At 42.6% G+C, this 12,780-nt stretch overlaps 1 protein-coding gene across 7 annotated transcripts in view; it reads left to right on the top strand.

Moving 5' to 3' along the window:
• Window positions 1-12,780, top strand: part of LOC109908536 (collagen alpha-1(XVI) chain) — a 140,252-nt gene that overhangs the window by 225 nt on the left and 127,247 nt on the right. For 6 of the 7 annotated variants that reach the window (XR_004203554.1, XM_031793140.1, XM_031793145.1 and 3 more), the window contains exon 1: window positions 1-123. This exon is cut by the window's left edge. The gene's annotated coding sequence lies outside the window, so the exon portion shown is untranslated. Of the gene's footprint in view, window positions 124-6,521; window positions 6,647-12,780 lie in introns of all 7 variants that reach the window. The other variant, XM_031793142.1, reaches the window with a different exon arrangement.

Below are 12,780 nucleotides of genomic sequence, written 5' to 3'. Positions count from 1 at the left end.
GGGAGAGAACAGTGTGGATTACAACCGGACAGCAGCAAATGGTTTTTACCTGCCTCGGCAGCATATAGGCTACTGTAGATTTTGGATTAATGTTGTCGTAACTGCAGAGATCTAACTATAGCTGTAAGTATGGATAACCGTTTTTTATCGATTGCAGTTGCGCTGAAGCAAGTCATTTTTGTCAATAGCACATGTCTCACCAAGGCTACTCATTGCTCTTTAACGATAGGCCTACAATGCATGTATTGTTATCTGGTCTGCATTTCATATCTGTTTTCTACTGTTCAAGCATATGGCCTGGGGTCTTGCTGTAGCTAATAGAATAGCAGCATCTATTTATCATTAATCATAGGCTTCTAAACGTAGAGGTGTTTAGAAACTAAAGAATTTAATCGGTTTGCCTTTACACTCTAGCTTTGTAGGTGATTGTGTAACGAACAACTTTCTGACAGCAATTAGGCTACAAGCAACTTCACATGTTATGACTGAAGTGGTTAACCAAGTGGGTAGCCGATTAAACTCAACTCCACGATTTACCATGGAGTTGAGCGGCGACTAGTGTGGGCGAACTGAAGCTTTTTATGTAAATCTATTGATTTCAGCACTCAAAGAATATTCTTTAAAAAAACATAATTTTATGTGACATCGGGTGCTCCAGTCCGCCCACACTAGTCGCCCCCTCAACTCCATCATAAATCGTGGAGTTGAATTTAGTCGGCTACCAAGTGGGACTGTTGGCGCACGCAATATTCAATACACAGTAGCCTTACAATATGAGGGGAAAGCAAAACTGAATGTAGCTAATTGTGTAGTGGCAGCTTAATCCACCGATAGATTTGGTTGAAAAGTGAATGTGTGTAACTGCGCATAGGTCACAGCTGGCTTTCTCGTTAAGTCTAGTTTCACATGGTGGTTGCCCTTGCTTTATGCCCAAGGGATAATACATATCTCTGCATTCAGAGACGTGTGGTTTTAGCACGTGGATTGTGATTCATGGACATTTTTGTAGGGGTTTATACATTTTTTAAGGGACAATCACGTCTGAAATGTCAACGTGGAAAGTTCTCATGCAACAGGTTGATCAAATTAAGATGTTACATTATTATGTTCACCAATCGCATATGGATAACCAATTCTATGCATCTCAACCAAAACGCTGAGCAAATCTTTACAGGGATGGAATGGATTTCTATAATGTCCACTATGCTTTTTCTACTGCCTTGAGGCACCTGATTATCTGTTGCTTCTAGAATGAACTCACATTGGAAACTTGCCTGATGTCAACATAAGAGCCTATATATTTCTCTCATGACCCCATATTCCAACGTGGTCTCAGAGCATTTCGTATTATACTAAGCTTATTATTCTGTACATAAATGATATGTTACATTTTGTATGATATGTGTTAATTTGTGGATGTCCATCATGCATTTCGTATGATATGCTATGAATGCAATTTGTACAATATGTTCCGAATTGCAATTCATACAATATGTTATGAATTTGCTAAATGACATGTTACGTATTATAATTTGTTGTGGCTAACATTAGCTAGGTGGCTAATGCTAACATTAGCTAGCTGGCTAACTTCAGCCTTAGGGTTAGTTCTTCAGGTCATGTTTAAGGTTAGGAGTTAGGTTAAAGAGTTAGGGGAAGGGTTAGCTAAAATGCTTTAGGTTAGGGGAAAGTTTGGCTAAAAGGGTTAAGTTTAGGGGAAGGCTTAGCTAACATGCTAAATAGTTGCAAAGTAGCTCAAAAGTAGTAAGTAGTTGCTAATTAGCTAAAATTATAAAGTTGTCCATGATGTGATTCGAAACACACAACCTTTGGGTTGCTAGATGTTCGGGTTATATCCTTTAGTAACCTATCTTATGTAACCATACCAAACGTAACATGTCATACTAATTTCAGTGGCCCTAATTTATGTTTACTATGTTAAGTATAGTCTATGAGACCCGTGTGTAATATTCCCCTCCTGCATAGGTTGGCTGTAGTGCTTTGGCCTTTTCAAATAGCAATGGTTTAGTCGAGCCTCAAACCCTTCCCTTGAGGTTGAACAACGCAATGGAAAACATGTGTGAATGTGATGTCAGCCAACATAAAAGAGTACTTTTTACACATGAGTTGAAAATTAGAGACAGACCATGAGTTCTAGCAAAAAATCTAGTTTATTCTGCAGGCCTAGAAGTGTAGCGATGATAGGCCCATGCGGTAGACTTCAGTTACAGCAACCATTTTTACACGCACACACGCATTGTCTACTTTTATTCCATTTTTTTGTAGCTTTACCCCTTTTTCTCACCAATTGGTTGTTACAATCTTGTCCCATCGCTGCAACTCCCGAACAGACTCGGGAGAGGCGAACGTTGAGAGCCATGCGTCCTCTTAAACACGACCCTGCCAAACCGCACTACGTCTTGACACACTGCTTGCTTAACCTGAAAGCCAGTCGCACCAATGTGTCTGAGGAAACACCATACAGCTGGTGACCGTGTTAGCGTGAAAACACTCCCATAACCCAGATAACGCTGGGCCAATTGTGTGCCAACACATGGTCTCCTTGTCGCGGCTGGCTGTGACACGGCCCGGGATCAAACCCAGATCTGTAGTGATGGATCAAGCACTGAAATGCAGTGCCTTAGACCGCTGCGCCTCTCGGGAGGCCTAGAAATATGATAAATGACCAGAAAATATCACGTGGCCCATTATATTAGGCTATGTGTATTACTGGGCTGTAGTTTGAAGAGAGCACAGTTCGAGAGACTTGCACTTTCTCTTGAGTTACTTTATAATTATTCAGACTACAGAGACAAATATGAGTGATCAAATATTTATTTCTTGACAGTGATGTAAACTATAACCTAATCTTATTTAGGAAGCACATTTTATTGGAAAGATAACTTCCCAGTGCCCATGCATAGGCTATAACCTACTCTATTTAATTGATACCACACACGCCTGATCTCGCTGGCTTAAATGGCTAATGAACTTGAAGCAGCAAGAATGATGAGATCGATACTTGCACTCGCTACGTTTTGCGTATGGTATACAGCCTACCTTTTAGGAGGATGATTAGCATATAGGATATAGCCTACCTTTTAGGAGGATGATTAGCATATAGGATATAGCCTACCTTTTAGGAGGATGATTAGCATATAGGATATAGCCTACCTTTTAGGAGGATGATTAGCATATAGGATACAGCCTACCCTTTAGGAGGACGATTAGCAGGCAGAGACAAATAAATGGGTCATAGACGGCTATATCGGTCCGCTAATACAGGACTAGTAAAGGCCCAGTGCACTGCTTTTGTGAAGAAATGTGTTTTATATACTATAATTTTTTATTCAGATTTTTCAGGGGGGGGTTTTCCAGGACCCTCAGCCCCCCAACTTCCCATGGCCTCCACTTCTTTCCATGATCAATATTTATTTACAGACACTGTAGCAAACTAATGTCTAATCACATTTTATTTCATTGCCTTGGAAAGATCACTGCCACGTGATTCTCAGCCAGTGCATAGGCAGCCTACTCTATTTCATTAAGACCACATATATAGGTACTAGGTGCACTTGATCTCGCACACCTAACTAGGAGAGAAAGGGTAGGCTACTTAACTTGAAGCAGCGAATGCTGAGAGTGTGTGAATAATGCCACAAAGATGTCCCTTTAATGCAATAGGCTAAAGCATACAAAGCAGAAAGATGACCAATTCCAAATCATTTGCTGGACATCAAAAATGTTTTTTTTTATCCCAAAGTTGACTGTCTGAACAACAATCCAACAGCAGTATGAAAAATGCCAACTGTGCTGCAATGATCTCTGGTGGGACCCGCAGACATGTCTATGTTTGTTAGACTATGCAAAAGGCTGCAAAATTCTCAAAACAATTGTTCCCAGTATCCTTGCATTTCAAAGTGCAATTTAAGACAGAACGTGATATTTACAGAGCATTTCCCTGCTCAGCTACTTGATAGAACTACTAAAGATGCACTGTCGAACGTTGTATAATTTCAGCCAGTCAAAAGTACCTCTTGAGAGGCGATAGTGGTCCCCGGAAATTGTGTACTATGTGACATATGTGCAGAAATGTGCATCAAGTCATTGCTCTCTATCTCTCTCTCTCTCTGCTGTGCCCATTGAGCCGTTGGGCCCGTCCTGCACCTTATTGGACAAAGGTGGGCAGGCTTTTGCCAGCAGTCACTCCAATGACGAGGGCTGAAGCTCATTGGCTTAATCTCAAATTGCTAGGGCTGGCGCATGTGGGGGAAAATGTAGTGAAAATGGCGCTGCACAGTAATTCTGCTCATAGATTATGCATGTATGAACTGCACATTGACACATCCAGCCCAAAGCGGGAGGTTTAAAAAATACTTACGAGTCAAAGTACCGTTCAATCTTTTTAAACGGGAACTGTAACTGTAAGGCAATGTTCCTTCTGCTTTGGCTTCTCATTATGAACACTCATGATAACTACACTATTTGAACGCAGCCCAGAGGAGATATAGTAACGACTTGTCACTGTTTATTAAATGAGTCATCCTTTGAATACTGTCTCCCTTTTAATTTGCTCCAATCTTGGCTTAACCTGGGTCAGTGAATATTTGGAGGGACTACTGTAGCCTCAGGACATACATTATATTTAGTTACTCTGTCTGCCTTCATTCCATGTCTCACGTTGCAACAGGTCTGAAACACATGAATGCTTAGCCTATTAATCACAGACTGGGTTGAATGAGGTCCTAGTGTGTGTGTGTGTGTGTGTGTGTGTGTGTGTGTGTGTGTGTGTGTGTGTGTGTGTGTGTGTGTGTGTGTGTGTGTGTGTGTGTGTGTGTGTGGTCTTAGCCTTTAGGTGCCTGACCCTACAGAATGGATTTGAGGTTGTTTTTATAGCACAGCACCAAGTCCACTCCTCAGTGTCTGAGAGGGATAAGTCCTGTGATTGGGCTGTCACTCAGTGAGGTGGGCATGTGACCGAAGTCCTTCCAAGAGGAGCTGCAGTTTACACACAGCAGCACAGTCCCAAAGTTGACTGTCTGAACAACAATCCAACAGCAGTATGAAAAATGCCAACTGTGCTGCAATGATCTCTGGTGGGACCCGCAGACATGTCTATGTTTGTTAGACTATGCAAAAGGCTGCAAAATTCTCAAAACAATTGTTCCCAGTATCCTTGCATTTCAAAGTGCAATTTAAGACAGAACGTGATATTTACAGAGCATATCCCTGCTCAGATACTTGATAGAACTACTAAAGATGCACTGTCGAACGTTGTATAATTTCAGCCAGTCAAAAGTACCTCTTGAGAGGCGATAGTGGTCCCCGGAAATTGTGTACTATGTGACATATGTGCAGAAATGTGCATCAAGTCATTGCTCTCTATCTCTCTCTCTCTCTGCTGTGCCCATTGAGCCGTTGGGCCCGTCCTGCACCTTATTGGACAAAGGTGGGCAGGCTTTTGCCAGCAGTCACTCCAATGACGAGGGCTGAAGCTCATTGGCTTAATCTCAAATTGCTAGGGCTGGCGCATGTGGGGGAAAATGTAGTGAAAATGGCGCTGCACAGTAATTCTGCTCATAGATTATGCATGTATGAACTGCACATTGACACATCCAGCCCAAAGCGGGAGGTTTAAAAAATACTTACGAGTCAAAGTACCGTTCAATCTTTTTAAACGGGAACTGTAACTGTAAGGCAATGTTCCTTCTGCTTTGGCTTCTCATTATGAACACTCATGATAACTACACTATTTGAACGCAGCCCAGAGGAGATATAGTAACGACTTGTCACTGTTTATTAAATGAGTCATCCTTTGAATACTGTCTCCCTTTTAATTTGCTCCAATCTTGGCTTAACCTGGGTCAGTGAATATTTGGAGGGACTACTGTAGCCTCAGGACATACATTATATTTAGTTACTCTGTCTGCCTTCATTCCATGTCTCACGTTGCAACAGGTCTGAAACACATGAATGCTTAGCCTATTAATCACAGACTGGGTTGAATGAGGTCCTAGTGTGTGTGTGTGTGTGTGTGTGTGTGTGTGTGTGTGTGTGTGTGTGTGTGTGTGTGTGTGTGTGTGTGTGTGTGTGTGTGTGTGTGTGGTCTTAGCCTTTAGGTGCCTGACCCTACAGAATGGATTTGAGGTTGTTTTTATAGCACAGCACCAAGTCCACTCCTCAGTGTCTGAGAGGGATAAGTCCTGTGATTGGGCTGTCACTCAGTGAGGTGGGCATGTGACCGAAGTCCTTCCAAGAGGAGCTGCAGTTTACACACAGCAGCACACAGCACACTAATGCACCTTGTCAAACACATCCTATACAAACAGTACAACATCATTATACAGCATCTGTATTGATGTTATTACACACAAATGATATATCATAATATTATATCAAATGTTACTCAATGGTTAAGTTTGACAATCACCGGTCATGTGTGTGTGGTGTGTCTGTCCAACAGTCTGTCTAAGTGTGTCTTAGGTGTCTTTTTCCCCTCCTGTTGTCCTGTGTTTCTTCCACAGACAGAGAGCCAGTCCCTCCTGAACAGCGAACACAGCCTTTATCTGTTATGGCCAGCTGTTAGAACATACTCTGAGAGAAGAAAGAAAGAGATCTGTGGATCTGTTGGGGCGGTAAACGAATTGGAGTGAGTCCAGGGTGTCTGGGAGGAAGGTGTTGATGTGAGCTAACTTGGGATGTGTTCATACTTTTTCATTTTTATGAGTAGATATATCCTGAATAGGCTAACCCGTTGACATCAATGCTTTATGTCTGACAAAAGTTATGCAGGCGTTTGGACGGGTCTCAAGTTGGCCCTAAATGATCAGGAATAGACATATATTATGTTCTTTCATCGCCTTGCAGCTAGTTAGTTCTTCTCTGGAGGACTCAGACTCTTCTCCTAAATGACCCCACCTAGAGTTCTGGTCAAGACTAGTGCACTGTATGGGGAACACTAGAGTGTCTTTTTTGAGATGTAGGTAGTCTAAATCGAGACAGATTGGAATTCAAAACAGGGTCATACTATGACCCAGGGGTTTGTGGGTAATTGCTTGTCCTGGATAGGTGGGTAAACACTCCCAGTCTGTGTTTCTGTCTGTCTTCAGGGGTTTGCTGTACCTGGAAACATAGGAGTGGTATGTGTGTGTATGTGTGTGTAAGTAATCGTTACTGAGGCTGCCTGTGTCTGTGTCAGGGGACAAGCTACACTTTCACAATCATTACAACTGATCTACTCCAGCTGAGCCTAAAGGGCAATGTAGTTGACGTGTTAGAAAAGTCACAAGTGTGTGTGTGTGTGCGTTTGTGTGTGTGTGCTGTTGTCAGGCCACATGTGACCATCTGGCGCTGGTGGTTGGCTACAACGCTGTCGTGGCTCCAGTGAAATACTCCCCAGATGTACACTAAGTTGTTTGTGTGTTTTTGCCTTTGTGCATTTCTTCTGGGTCTGTTCTTTGTACTTTCATGCATGCGTGTATAGCGTTTGTTTATGCAGGTTTATTTTTATGAGTTTGTGCGTGTGTGTGTGTGTGTGTGTGTGTGTGTGTGTGTGTGTGTGTGTGTGTGTGTGTGTGTGTGTGTGTGTGTGTGTGTGTGTGTGTGTGTGTGTGTGTGTGTGTGTGTGTGTGTGTGTGTGTGTGTGTCAGTATCCAGTCACAGCTGGTCAGGTCCAGATGGACACTATAATGAGGATCATCAGACTACATTGAGTGACATTTCTCCCATATGAATACTGGCCGTCCGTTAGCTAATTAATATACACATACTGTACCTAATCACCTTTTCAACCTCATCTTAAACACATCAGATCTTAGCTATTATGATAATCAGGACAGTTTTTTTCATATACAGTATGTTTTTAGTTGTTCTGTTTTACCCACTTTTTCTCCACAATTTTTTGTGATATCCAATTGCGATCCAATTTCAATCTTGTCTCATCGCTGCGACTCCCCAACGGGCTCGGGAGGCGAAGGTCGTGTCATGCGTCCTCTGAAACATAACCCGCCAAACCACGCTCAAGTGACGCCTGTAGTGACGCCTCAAGCACCGTGATGCAGTGCCTTAGACCGCTGCGCCACTCGGGAGGCCCCCCAGGACAGTTTTCTATGAATATGGTAGCTAATTTTGGCTCGATGTGGGATTCAAACCTGCAACACTGTTGGTTCAACGCCAATACAACTAGTTCCTGTGTGGCCGATTTGAAATGGCGAGCCCAGGCTGGGGCGAGGAGCTATACTGTTACACCTGGAACACTGTTGGTTCTACACCAATACAACTAGGTCCTGGACCACTGTTGGTTCAACGCCAATACAACTAGTTCCTGGAACACTGTTGGTTCTAAACCAATACAACTAGGTCCTGGACCACTGTTGGTTCTTCACCAATACAACTAGGTCCTGGAACACTGTTGGTTCTACACCAATACAACTAGGTCCTGGACCACTGTTGGTTCTACACCAATACAACTAGGTCCTGGAACACTGTTGGTTCTACACCAATACAACTAGGTACTGGAACACTGTTGGTTCAACGCCAATACAACTAGTTCCTGGAACACTGTTGGTTCTACACCAATACAACTAGGTCCTGGACCACTGTTGGTTCTACACCAATACAACTAGGTCCTGGACCACTGTTGGTTCTACACCAATACAACTAGGTCCTGGAACACTGTTGGTTCTACACCGATACAACTAGGTCCTGGAACACTGTTGGTTCTACACCAATACAACTAGGTCCTGGAACACTGTTGGTTCTACACCGATACAACTAGGTCCTGGAACACTGTTGGTTCAACGCCAATACAACTAGTTCCTGGAACACTGTTGGTTCTACACCAATACAACCAGTTCCTGGAACACTGTTGGTTCTACACCAATACAACCAGTTCCTAGAACACTGTTGGTTCTACACCAATACAACTAGTTCCTGGAACACTGTTTGTTCTACACCAATACAACCAGTTCCTAGAACACTGTTGGTTCTACACCAATACAACTAGTTCCTGGAACACTGTTTGTTCTACACCAATACAACCAGTTCCTGGAACACTGTTGGTTCTACACCAATACAACCAGTTCCTAGAACACTGTTGGTTCTACACCAATACAACCAGTTCCTGGAACACTGTTGGTTCTACACCAATACAACTAGTTCCTGGAACACTGTTTGTTCTACAACAATACAACTAGTTCCTGGAACACTGTTGGTTCTACACCAATACAACCAGTTCCTAGAACACTGTTGGTTCTACACCAATACAACCAGTTCCTAGAACACTGTTGGTTCTACACCAATACAACCAGTTCCTAGAACACTGTTGGTTCTACACCAATACAACCAGTTCCTGGAACACTGTTGGTTCTACACCAATACAACTAGTTCCTGGAACACTGTTTGTTCTACAACAATACAACTAGTTCCTGGAACACTGTTTGTTCTACACCAATACAACCAGTTCCTAGAACACTGTTGGTTCTACACCAATACAACCAGTTCCTAGAACACTGTTGGTTCTACACCAATACAACCAGTTCCTAGAACACTGTTGGTTCTACACCAATACAACCAGTTCCTAGAACACTGTTGGTTCTACACCAATACAACCAGTTCCTAGAACACTGTTGGTTCTACACCAATACAACCAGTTCCTGGAACACTGTTGGTTCTACACTAATACAACCAGTTCCTAGAACACTGTTGGTTCTACACCAATACAACCAGTTCCTAGAACACTGTTGGTTCTACACCAATACAACCAGTTCCTAGAACACTGTTGGTTCTACACCAATACAACCAGTTCCTAGAACACTGTTGGTTCTACACCAATACAACCAGTTCCTAGAACACTGTTGGTTCTACACCAATACAACCAGTTCCTAGAACACTGTTGGTTCTACACCAATACAACCAGTTCCTGGAACACTGTTGGTTCTACACTAATACAACCAGTTCCTAGAACACTGTTGGTTCTACACCAATACAACCAGTTCCTAGAACACTGTTGGTTCAACACTGTTAGGTTCTAATTTTTAGAGTATAAAACTCAACGGACACTATGGAAGCTGAACCAAATTTATTCTTCCCAGAGGATCAATACAGCTGCATTAGACAAAGACATTGTTCACACAAGTACTGATATTTAACTGTTTCTCCTAGGCTGAGTCTCCTCCTACACATTTGAACAAACCTTTGTATCTTTATTGCTAGGCAGGAAACTAAGTGATACGGGCCATAAACTTTTCTTTCTCCCTTAACGTGACCTGACCTCGACCCCTTCATCACTAATCAATGACTCTCTCCCCTTATCAATGCCTGCCATGTGATCACTTTCCCTACACTCAATACATTCCAAGCCTAATTGCACCCACTATATACTTTCCTCCTTTTTTATTTTTTTATTTTTTTCACCTTTATTTAACCAGGTAGACTAGTTGAGAACACCTTTATTTAACCAGGTAGACTAGTTGAGAACACCTTTATTTAACCAGGTAGACTAGTTGAGAACACCTTTATTTAACCAGGTAGACTAGTTGAGAACACCTTTATTTAACCAGGTAGACTAGTTGAGAACACCTTTATTTAACCAGGTAGACTAGTTGAGAACACCTTTATTTAACCAGGTAGACTAGTTGAGAACACCTTTATTTAACCAGGTAGACTAGTTGAGAACAACTTTATTTAACCAGGTAGACTAGTTGAGAACACCTTTATTTAACCAGGTAGACTAGTTGAGAACACCTTTATTTAACCAGGTAGACTAGTTGAGAACACCTTTATTTAACCAGGTAGACTAGTTGAGAACACCTTTATTTAACCAGGTAGACTAGTTGAGAACACCTTTATTTAACCAGGTAGACTAGTTGAGAACACCTTTATTTAACCAGGTAGACTAGTTGAGAACACCTTTATTTAACCAGGTAGACTAGTTGAGAACACCTTTATTTAACCAGGTAGACTAGTTGAGAACACCTTTATTTAACCAGGTAGACTAGTTGAGAACACCTTTATTTAACCAGGTAGACTAGTTGAGAACACCTTTATTTAACCAGGTAGACTAGTTGAGAACACCTTTATTTAACCAGGTAGACTAGTTGAGAACACCTTTATTTAACCAGGTAGACTAGTTGAGAACACCTTTATTTAACCAGGTAGACTAGTTGAGAACACCTTTATTTAACCAGGTAGACTAGTTGAGAACACCTTTATTTAACCAGGTAGACTAGTTGAGAACACCTTTATTTAACCAGGTAGACTAGTTGAGAACACCTTTATTTAACCAGGTAGATTAGTTGAGAACACCTTTATTTAACCAGGTAGACTAGTTGAGAACACCTTTATTTAACCAGGTAGACTAGTTGAGAACACCTTTATTTAACCAGGTAGACTAGTTGAGAACACCTTTATTTAACCAGGTAGGCTAGTTGAGAACAAGTTCTCATTTACAACTGCGACCTGGCCAAGATAAAGCATAGCAGTGTGAGCAGACAACAAAGAGCTACACATGGAGTAAACAATTAACAAGTCAATAACACAGTAGAAAACAAAGGGGGAGTCTATATACAATGTGTGCAGAAGGCATGAGGAGGTAGGCAAATAATTACAATTTTGCAGATTAACACTGGGGTGATGAATGATCAGATGGTCATGTACAGGTAGAGATATTGGTGTGCAAAAGAGCAGAAAAGTAAATAAATAAAAACAGTATGGGGATGAGGTAGGTGAAAAAGGGTGGGCTATTTACCAATAGACTATGTACAGCTGCAGCGATCGGTTAGCTGCTCAGATAGCTGATGTTTGAAGTTGGTGAGGGAGATAAAAGTCTCCAACTTCAGCGATTTTTGCAATTCGTTCCAGTCACAGGCAGGAGAGTACTGGAACGAAAGGCGGCCAAATGAGGTGTTGGCTTTAGGGATGATCAGTGAGATACAGCTGCTGGAGCGCGTGCTACGGATGGGTGTTGCCATCGTGACCAGTGAGCTGAGATAAGGCGGAGCTTTACCTAGCATGGACTTGTAGATGACCTGGAGCCAGTGGGTCTGGCGACGAATATGTAGCGAGGGCCGACTAGAGCATACAAGTCGCAGTGGTGGGTGGTATAAGGTGCTTTAGTGACAAAACGGATGGCACTGTGATAAACTGCATCCAGTTTGCTGAGTAGAGTGTTGGAAGCCATTTTGTAGATGACATCGCCGAAGTCGAGGATCGGTAGGATAGTCAGTTTTACTAGGGTAAGCTTGGCGGCGTGAGTGAAGGAGGCTTTGTTGCGGAATAGAAAGCCGACTCTTGATTTGATTTTCGATTGGAGATGTTTGATATGAGTCTGGAAGGAGAGTTTGCAGTCTAGCCAGACACCTAGGTACTTATAGACGTCCACATATTCTAGGTCGGAACCATCCAGGGTGGTGATGCTAGTCGGGCATGCGGGTGCAGGCAGCGACCGGTTTGAAAAGCATGCATTTGGTTTTACTAGCGTTTAAGAGCAGTTGGAGGCCACGGAAGGAGTGTTGTATGGCATTGAAGCTTGTTTGGAGGTTAGATAGCACAGTGTCCAAAGACGGGCCGAAAGTATATAGAATGGTGTCGTCTGCGTAGAGGTGGATCAGGGAATCGCCCGCAGCAAGAGCAACATCATTGATATACACAGCGAAAAGAGTCGGCCCGAGAATTGAACCCTGTGGCACCCCCATAGAGACTGCCAGAGGACCAGACAGCATGCCCTCCGATTTGACGCACTGAACTCTGTCTGCAAAGTAATTGGTGAACCAGGCAAGGCAGTCA

This window comes from Oncorhynchus kisutch, linkage group LG17, assembly GCF_002021735.2.
Source record: "Oncorhynchus kisutch isolate 150728-3 linkage group LG17, Okis_V2, whole genome shotgun sequence".
NCBI lineage: Eukaryota > Metazoa > Chordata > Actinopteri > Salmoniformes > Salmonidae > Oncorhynchus > Oncorhynchus kisutch.
This window is presented reverse-complemented; position numbering and strand designations above follow the sequence as displayed.